This window comes from Colius striatus, unplaced genomic scaffold, assembly GCF_028858725.1.
Source record: "Colius striatus isolate bColStr4 unplaced genomic scaffold, bColStr4.1.hap1 scaffold_47, whole genome shotgun sequence".
Classification (NCBI taxonomy): Eukaryota; Metazoa; Chordata; class Aves; order Coliiformes; family Coliidae; genus Colius; species Colius striatus.
The window spans coordinates 1,540,861-1,550,721 of NW_026908528.1; the positions used below are offsets into that span (position 1 = coordinate 1,540,861).

Sequence of the window (9,861 nt, forward strand, 5' to 3'; positions counted from 1 at the left end):
AAGGTCAGTGATGAAAGAGAGGAGGAGGTGTGCTGGAGCAGAGACCTCCCTGCATTCTATGGAGAGAACTGGGGAAGCTGAGGTTTGTTTGCATTTCTTTAAAGACCCTACAGCAGCGGTAGAGACTCATTTTGCTAAAGCTGGCCCCAGTCCAGGGGCAGCGATTCACTTCATTAATGGCCCCGAGCCAGGGGCAGTGATTTCCTTCTTTATCACTATGGCCAGAGCAGGCCGTGTCCCGAAGGAGGGACCCAATATCCACAGCTGTAACTGTGGGGAGGAACCATATTGGGATTTATCAAAATGAGACAGAACATAGTTAAAAATGTCATCATGAATGCATTCTGTGTCAGACATTCCTGTCAGCCTTTCTTCTAGCTGGCAGAAGGGCAGGGTTTGGGCTATTTTTAGCAGAAGTAGTTAAATTACAAATTCACAAACCTCCTTTATTCTTAGAAGTCAAGATATTTTAGTTTGTTATATCTTAATAATTAAAAACCCCACCTACCTGTGTAAAATGATGCTCACCCGATGAACCATTTCTGCCTCATCTCCTGAATTAGTGAATGTCAGCACCTTCTGAAGATTACTGTGGGTAAAAGCCAGTATTTTGAGTAACACAGCAGTTCTTTCACTGTCCATACAAGGCTGTACAACCTAAAGGTGGATACAAACCAGAGGGCTGGTAATTCATCTAATCTAGACATGCTTTACTGTGTATTAGGACAAAACTAAAAACCGCAAAACAGGCCTTTCAATGCTTCAAACAGAAGCTTTTAACACCATATCACCTCTTCAATGCAGATGGTACAGGCCCGAGGAACTGTGCACCAAGCTGGAGACAAATGGATGTGCAGCAACACACAGTGAAAGGTCCAAAAGTTTCATAGAAGCAGAAACATCTTGTCTTACTTGGAGCTGTGTGAGCCATTTTCAGTGGTCCCTTATAGCCTCAGTGAGTCTATGTTTCTGTGATCTAATGCAGTAGAAAATGAATTACAATGTTTTAAAAATTAAACCAGACATTTCCATTTCACTATGTAACAGCCCCTTAAAAATCAAGCTTCATCGAGTATCAAAGTGATATGACATTAACCACTTGTTAGATATTACTTGATAAATAAGTTACAGACTGCCACACTCATGCAGTCCATCTCTGTCAATGTCTAAGCAGATGGCCTAAATAACCTGGGAAGCATCATGAAGATACTCTAAGATTACATCAGATGCACCCATTCTCAACATGCACTACCTTTTGGATCATTCATTGACATTTGCACCTTAGAACACAAAACCTGCAGTACTCTAATATATACATCCTCCACTCCTGTTTCTCAAGGTTTGTAGCAACTGCTCAACTGCAAAAGTGTAAGAATTAGTGGAATATACAAGAAAGGATTATTTCCCTGACATGAGATGGCAACTACATCACATCCTTGAGCTATTGGTGGCCAACAGTAAGATTCAGTGGAGTTAGGGCCTAAAACTTTTTTCCAAGTAAGTTCCTACAGAAAGAGAAATAAAGAGTTCTACCTGAAAATCGTGTGCTTGAAACACCAACAAGGCAACACAAAGCACTGAGCAATTTAAAAGCCTTTGACCCACTGCATAATACATTTCCTTAACACACAATATGATAAGAGTTCTTCTGGGATGAGGAGTTAAATTCTTACATCTAATTCAAATGCCATCATTTGTAGCAGTGGTTGATAGATCAGATGAAACTGTACAATTCTACAGTCTCTCTGAAGCATAATTTACTCAACCGTATGAACAACCTCCTACACATTCCTCAATCAAAATTAGCTACTATAGTATTTAGTATCTGAAAGTTAAGGTATGATACTAGCCTTAAAAACACTAAATGTAACGTATTACATTAGCATTACCCTTCCCCGATCTTCAAGAAGTGGTGCTGTTTCCAGAATTGATGGTGGCTTCATTTTCTTGCCAAGAAACACAAAGTTTCTTTCTTCAAGATTTTGAAAACTCTGAAACCATACGAAATAGATGACAAAGGCAATACTTAGTAGATGGGTTTGAGCTTACATCCAACTTAAAAACTATTTTTTTTGAGAAGAATTAGCCAAAGAAACGTAAACACAAATGAAGTACAACTCACACACACGTCACACAGAACAGTGCTGAGACTCCTACTGTCCCCTGACTTGGCCATTGCCTCTGTTTCTTGCTTTTTTTCTTTTTGTCTCTTCCCCTGCATTTTTTTTTGCCCTTCATATTTTCACAGAGGCATCATCAACTTTGCTGGCTTGCTGACCTTTGGTCTGGTCTTGTTGCTGATGTGGCTGGATTCAGTCCCTGATGTCCCTCCACAGAGTCCCTCCACAAAGACCACTCTTGTAGCCTCAACACTACCCACACCTTCCACATATATGACACACGTTTGCAGAGGTTTAAATGGAAGTTATATCCTGGAATTACCTGTTGCTCATTTTCAGTTCTATGTGTGTTCAAAGGATCAGAATTTAAGCACTGCTGAAGCCTGAAATCAAAAAGGACCATTTTGGATGTAAATTTTACTATTAGGTTTTAGGTATCTGAAAATAACCCACAGGTTTTTTTAACCAAGACAATTGGTGGGTTCCTCAACTTCAGAAGAAAATCAGATGGGACTGCTGGAAAAAGGTTTCTTAAAGTTGCAAAACCATGAAACAATGTATCTTTGCAACAGTTAAAACTTAAATTAAAAACACCCCTCAGCTTGTTTACATATGCAGCAAGTGATTTGCAGCATCATAAAAGCCTTGCACAAGTCAACTCAGTCAGATTTCATTCAGCTTGAAAACTTTATCAATCACACTAAGAATAAAAGAAGGCAACTGAATATGCTGAGTGTGCAGAAACGTACTGCCTCATCACAGCCTTGTTTTCAAGCTACTCTTTAGAAAGAATTGCTATTTTTACTGTGGTCTGGATAAGTATCAGCAGCTTCTAATGGCCTCCTTCCCCAATACCATGTGCACACATCTTGTTTTACCTTCTGCCCTTTTAACTTTCCAAGAAGAGTAACTGGAAACATACTACAGCTCCTAATTATCTGGCTACACAATTGTTTCAAATATGTAACATACTGTACCATACCTGTCTGTGTGAACTGCTGGATTTTCCTTGAAAGGCAATCCTGGGATTGTTTTGACAATCTATCAAGAAAAGACAAACCCTTTTCTGGCAGTAAAATACTGTTTAAGAGCAACATTTGAGAAAAAAAAGATTACTGAGCTCAAGGTGGTTTTCTTACCTAACCGAATTTTCTTCATTAAGAATCAAGCATGCAACAAGAACATCAACCACACAGGAGAATCAGTTCATGTTCACAGCTCAAGCTATAGCTTCTGGCAGCTCTTTCTTTGAAGAATCTGCCCCTGTATTCCCCCAACAACTACCAAAAGCTGGCCACACAAAACCACTACACATCTTCACAGCACTAGAGCAAGTGAGTACAAAAGGAGACACAACCTGTTCAAAGTCCATCGTTGCAATCTAAAAGACCAAAACCAGCAGAACCACAAACTTGAAGGACAACGTTCTCTTTTAACTAGATCAAGAGTTAGTCCCAGATTTGTTACATAAAAGGACGTGATAGCTGACTACAGTATTCCTAATCTGCCTTACAGATGCTTCACTTAATTCATTCTGACATTTGAATAGAAAATCTAACACTTACAGATGTGGTAGTTTCGCTGTCATCTGTGTTGGAGCTTTGTCATGTCTTTTCAAGAACAGAACCAGATACAGCAAGATCTAGAAAGACAATTTTAAATGATGCAGAAACATGTTTGTGATTATCTGAATCTATGAAAGGCCAGTCTTTTTACAGTTGGTTGCAACTGACTTCTTTCTCTGCTTGTCTCATTTTCTAATGGCAAAAAGAACAACCAAAAGACAGTTGTATTTACATAAAGATATGCAAATGAACCGAGTGAACAAGGACAGAGGATCTTTATAGTGATTCAAGTCTGTTTTAAACAAGACAACTCACAGAAAACATTCAAGTTACCTCTGTGTAGAGAAATCCCTCTAAACTCAAATCAAACAGTAAGGTATCACTGATCAATGCTACAAGTTATTTCAACAGTATCTAATGCTTTTCAGCATATCAACAAATGACCCTGCAACTCACCCTTTGTCTTATCAAGCACAAAATGCTTTAGAATATTCCTGCATCTGCTGATTTGATTGCTCTTTGTAAAGTCTGATACATAGGCAGTGTTTGTTAGGATACCATTTGTTCCACTTGTTGGACTCCAACTGATACAGTAGTTCAATATATCCAGGTAAAGACAGACGATGCACTGCATGAATGATTGCTGCCAACACACACGGTTCCCACTTGTTTCAGGATCTGTTGATACCTTCTGCTGGAGCAGCACTGTCCTCAAATCAAGTGCAGGATTAACAACTTTCATTGGAAGAGAGTCAAGATTTAATGATGTTTGGGTCTCCTGATAATCTGCTGAACTCACTGCATTCTCTTCAGCTTGCTCAAAATGAGCAAAGCTGCTTAAGACGAGATCATTATTAATGCATACCTAAAAAACCCAAGTATTTGACTGACCAGAATCAACAAGCAAGTCACCATCACATACTGCTTTAGAATTTATTTGAAGCTGTAAACAACAGGAAGACATATGCAGTATGTACAAATGCTTTCTGAAGAGTACTCATTCCAGGGCAGGAAAGTTGGTCATATCTTCCTCTATGTTCTCCAAACAGGTGTTACTTACCAGTTTCATTCTTTTGCCTAAAATTCTGTGCTCAGTTTTCTATGAGCTTTAAACATTTTTAGAAAAACTATCTTAGTTTTGTGTCCCTTTGATTCAGAGTGCATCCAAACCTGGCAGGAAAAAACAATATTCAACTTAAAAGTTCTTACTGGCTCAGAGAGAAGTGACACTTGCCAACTGTGATTCTGAACAGAGAAGGTATTCAAATTAAGATGTAATCCAAGTTATTGTCTACAGTGAAGACCACAGCTCTAATGTTAAAAGTCTTGGTAAAATACTCCAAATGGCAGCAGTTTTCAAACACATTTATTTTTGTCTACTAGGCAGCTGCTTAAGTCTGACAGTAGCTGCAGCAGAGATTTAGCAGGAGTTACGCACTTTGGTAAGTGCAACGAGCTTTCTTCCTTTCTCCCAACTGTTTGGGAATTCAGCCTTATGCACATATGAACTTGTATTTATTTTCATAACACCATGCAACTGCCTTCTTGAAATATCTTTAAGTGTATCACAAAGAAGGACAAGAGTACAGTAAATTCACATAGTTGTTCATCTGAAGTACTTGGGGGACTTCATTTGCTTGTCCATACCTTCCAAAGTGGTTCACAAGTTTCCACCTCACAGAATTCATTCCAAAGTTCACAAACAACAGATTTAGAAAATAAATCTTCTAGTAAGTTAATGATTGCACTTCTACTGTATATGGCAAATTACAAAATTCACTTGCAAATAACACTTTTCGGTCTTAAATTTGTCACAAAGTTGTAACTTCTACAGCAGAGTGCACAAAGAGGTTTGTAGAGATAAAAATATCTTACCTTTTCCCCTTTTATTGTCACAGAAAGGAAAACATCAGATGTGGTATCTTCTACAGCACATACTTTGGCTGTCGTCTGGGTAGTAGCAAAACTGAGTGATGGTGTTTCAATGACGCAGCTGCCTGTTCTTTCCTGCTCTTCTCCAGCCCAGTGTTTCCTCACTAACCCAGCACCTGGAAGAGCAAACAATGGGTGTTTTAAAAGTCTCCCTCTCACTGTAGTGGTGACAAGTTTCTGTTGATCTCCTGGGGACTTTACTTTGGCTTTGGTTTGACATTTTGGCCACCTGGACTTGAGAGTTCTCCCTCCCTTTTCCACCCCCCTTTTCACATTTGTTGCCTGGGATTCTCCCTTTACAGTTCTTGCTGGACATTTATCCAGACTCTGTGCTCTGCACTTGAAACAACCAGCAGATGATTTCTGATGGTACCTGAGGCTCTCTGCACTGGCCTGATGCAAAGGCAATTTGCATCAAAACTCCTCCAAAATCCTTTTCTTTCTCTCACAATAGCACCAAAACCTCATTTTATCCCTCACAACTTCCCCAAACCCCACTTTTTCCCCTCAAAACGCTTCCAAAACTCCACTTTTTCCCTCAAGATGGCACTTTTTTACCCAGCAGTTCCCAAAAATCCCACTTTCTCCCTCAGAATAGCACCCAAAACCCACTTTTCCTCTGAAAATACCTCCAAAACCTCACTTTTTCATTCAGAAGTCCACCAAAACACCACTTCTTCCCCTCAAAACACCACCAAAACACTTGTTTTTCCACAAATCCACACAAACCCTACTTTTTCCCTCAAAACTCCACCCAAATTCCACCTTTTCCCCTCAGAATTGCACCAAAGCCTCATTTGATCCCACAACTCCACTGCTGTTGGCCCTCAGAAATCTACTCCATTCCCACTTTGCCTCTCAAAACTTCCAAACTACACTTTTCCCTGCAAAGCTGCACCAAAACCCACTTTTTCTCCTAAAACTCCAACAAAACCTCACTTTTGCTCTCAGAAGTGTCCTGGTTTAGGCCCATCAGGGAACAAAGATGATGATTAGCCCCTAGTACCCAAGTGGCTGAGAATTGCTCAAGGGCAGGGAGAGCTTAATTGCCGCTGAAGGTTCAGGACAAAGCAGACCAGGCCACTCGGTTTGGGGAAGAAAACAGAAAAAAACCCCCACAATTTAATGCAACATCAACTAAAACATACCCCCAAAAACCCAAAACATAACCAAAATGAAACAACACAGAGCAATACATCAATGAAGAGTCCAACCAGCCTTTTGAAGAACACCTTCTTGCCACCCCTCCCCTCTTCCCGGGCTCAGAGCCCTGATCCCAGGGTTTTTACCTTGTCCCCCCTGAACGGTTCGGGGGGGCAGGCAGTGGAGGTCTCAGTTAGTCTGTTCCCGATAGCTTCTGCCGTTTGTCCCTCCTCAGGACGGGTGAACTCCACACCAGCCCTCCCTGCGAGTCCGTGGGGTAACTCACACGCATGGCAGCCCTGCACGGGCTGCTCCGATGCCCACTGACTCCAAAGGCTGCAGCTCGTCTCTGCCTCTCGTGTGGGGCTGCTCTGCGGCGTGCAGGCTCTCCAGCACGGCCTGGGCCATGGCCCCTCCCCACACAGTCCCTCTCCCGTCCGGGCTCACTCACACGGAGCTGCTGGGAACTCTCGGTCCTGCCATGGATCTCCAGAGGCTGCAGGGGCACAGCCGCATTCTCGCCACGGCTTGCAGAGGGGTCTCTGGTCTGTTGCTTCTCCTTCCTTCCTCCTTCTCTGGCTGAAGGGTCTGCGTGGTCGCCTCCATCTCGTGTCACTCTTACACCTCCTGCCTCGCATTCCAAATTCCCGTCCCCTAAATAGTGCTGGCAGAGGCGCCAGATTGGCCCAGCCGGGCCGGAGGTGGGTGTGAACCCAGGAGCCGGGGGAGAGTCCGCAAACTCTTTCTCGGGTCTTCACTGCAACCCGCTCCCCCTGTTACTAAGCCAAAAGCTGCTCCTTGCTAAACCAGAACATTAGCAAAACAATTATCTCAAACTATCAGCAGTGTATCAGAATCGGCTAGCCTTGGGTTATCTACTGGCAGCAGAAGGAGGCGTGTGTGGAAAACTGAATACATCTGAATGTTGTATAGAAATTGATGATCATGGGGATACAATTACAAAGATAGCAGATGAAATTAAACGCGTCGCACATGCACCGGTACAACGATGGGACTCAATTTTGAAAAATGACTGGTGGGATAATTTATTTGGCGGTGTTTGGTGAAAGAAATTAGGATTTATGATACTGTGTTCAATATTAAGCTCATTGTTTTTACCTTGTATGATCCTGTGTTTGATTAGACTGATCCACTCTATAATTCAAGGTATGCAAATTACTGCTATGCCCATAGATCCTGAGAAAGCAACAAGCGGTAAAACCAACCCTTTGATGATATTAAAATTGAAGGAAGATCCAAAATTTATATGGATCAAACAACTATTCACTCAGTTAGAGGCTAAAACACGAATCAATAGTATCAAAAAGAAAATGAGGATTGTGAAATGTGTTCCCTTGATTCGTGTCAATGTGTCAAAATATCGTTCTGTCCCCCCAAAGCAGCAATTTGTTCTCTCAGAGGATCATTTTATGCCTCTGAGATTTTTACCTCCCTCGGACGAGCTGAATTGGACCGAAAGCAGCGATCTCCCCCCAAAAGAGCGCTTTTATCCCTCATAACGTCACTTTTCCCCACACAAAGTGGCTTTTCACACACACAAAGCCTCGCACGAGCTGAATTTGTCCAAAAGCAGCCATTTTCCCACTAAACGAAAGTCTTTCCCCTCAGAATGGTGCCTCAAAGGACATTTCTTTCCCCTGAAGCGAACTTAATTTGCTCCAAAGGAGCGATTCCGCACCCCCCCCCCCCCCCCCCGAAATAAAAAACCAGGAGGTTTGTTTCCTTCCCAATGCCTTTTTTCCCCAAATATCATTCTTTCCCCCCAAAGTAGCAATTTGTCCTCTCAGAGGATCATTTCATGCCTCGGAGGATCCTTTTTTCCCCCTCAAAGCAGTGGGTTTTTTGCCTCCTAAAAGCACCAAGAGTCCCATAGAGTGGGGGGTTATTTCCCGTCTCAGATGCCCACAAGGGTCCGTTTTGGGTGGAACTGGGCTGGAGGAAGGCGGCAGCGTGCCGTGCCGGCTGAGAGCAGCTTGTTGCCCACGAGCAACGGGGACAAGTGGCCGCCGCCGCCGCCGGGCTGGCGCGGAGCGGAGCGGAACGTCGCGGGCGCTCAGCGAAGAGCAGCAAAACGCTCCAACACAACACAACACAACACAACACAACACAACACAACACCCCCCGACCCGCTTCAAACTCCTTCTGGCGTTACACACAACAAGGTGGGGGTGCACTGTTCCCCGAGGCACTACAATACCGGGACGATGCGCCGAGCGAGCAAGCTCCGGATGCAACTCCCAAGCCCAAAAATCCCTTTAATATAACATCCTCTCATCGAGGACCTGTCAGATATTAAACTGATAACAACAGACACTACCCTCGATCTCAACCAAAAGACTGACAAGCGATGCCCACCGCCCCACACACGCCCTGACAACACCCCGCAAAGACGCTCTCAGATCACGGCCGCTCCCGCCCGCCCCGTGACACGCACCCCGCTCCTTGCCCCGCTCCCTCCCCGCACGCTGCCGCCAGCCTCTACCCACACCGACCCCCGGGCCCCGCCGCCTCCCTCCGCCACACGCACTCGCGGCAGCGCCTTCGCTCCGGACAACGCTCTTAGCATGTCCCCGCCCCCAAGGACGCCGCGCTGCCCGGGGCCTGGGACGGCCCCTGCTCCACTTGGGGGGCGGCGGCTGCGGCGGCGGCGACCCTTCTTAGAACCTTTCCCGTGGGACCTGTCTCCAATCCCGTGCATTTGGCATGTGCAGCTCGCCTTGAAAATACAGTGCTGCTGCTGCTCAGAGACGTGCCACTGCATTTGGGAGCTACAGGAAAGCACAGAGGCAGAACTCTGGTATGTAGGTCCCCGTGTAGCCTGCCAGCCGGGACTCTGCTACCTTCCTAGCAGCTTTCCGCTGGCAGCTGTCTCCCGATCAAAAGCAGCGTTGGACCCCAAAAGCCATGACGAGCAACGGCGGCGAGGGGACGGGAAGGAGGGAGGGACGCCTCGGGATCCCCGGTGCTGGCACAAGTAGGGAGGCAATGGTTTCAATTGCTCCTTTTTCCCCAAAGCGGCGGGGTTTTGCCCGCAGAGGAGCCGTTTTGCCCTCAGAGATTACATTTCGCCCCGCACCTGT

The 9,861-nt window shown here is 44.5% G+C and overlaps 1 non-coding gene across 1 annotated transcript; it reads right to left on the reverse strand.

Moving 5' to 3' along the window:
* Positions 1 to 8,944: 8,944 nt before the first annotated feature.
* LOC133629496 (U2 spliceosomal RNA) lies at positions 8,945 to 9,130 on the reverse strand. Its single transcript, XR_009821054.1, has one exon. It is a non-coding gene; the product is annotated as a U2 spliceosomal RNA (small nuclear RNA).
* Positions 9,131 to 9,861: the final 731 nt, after the last annotated feature.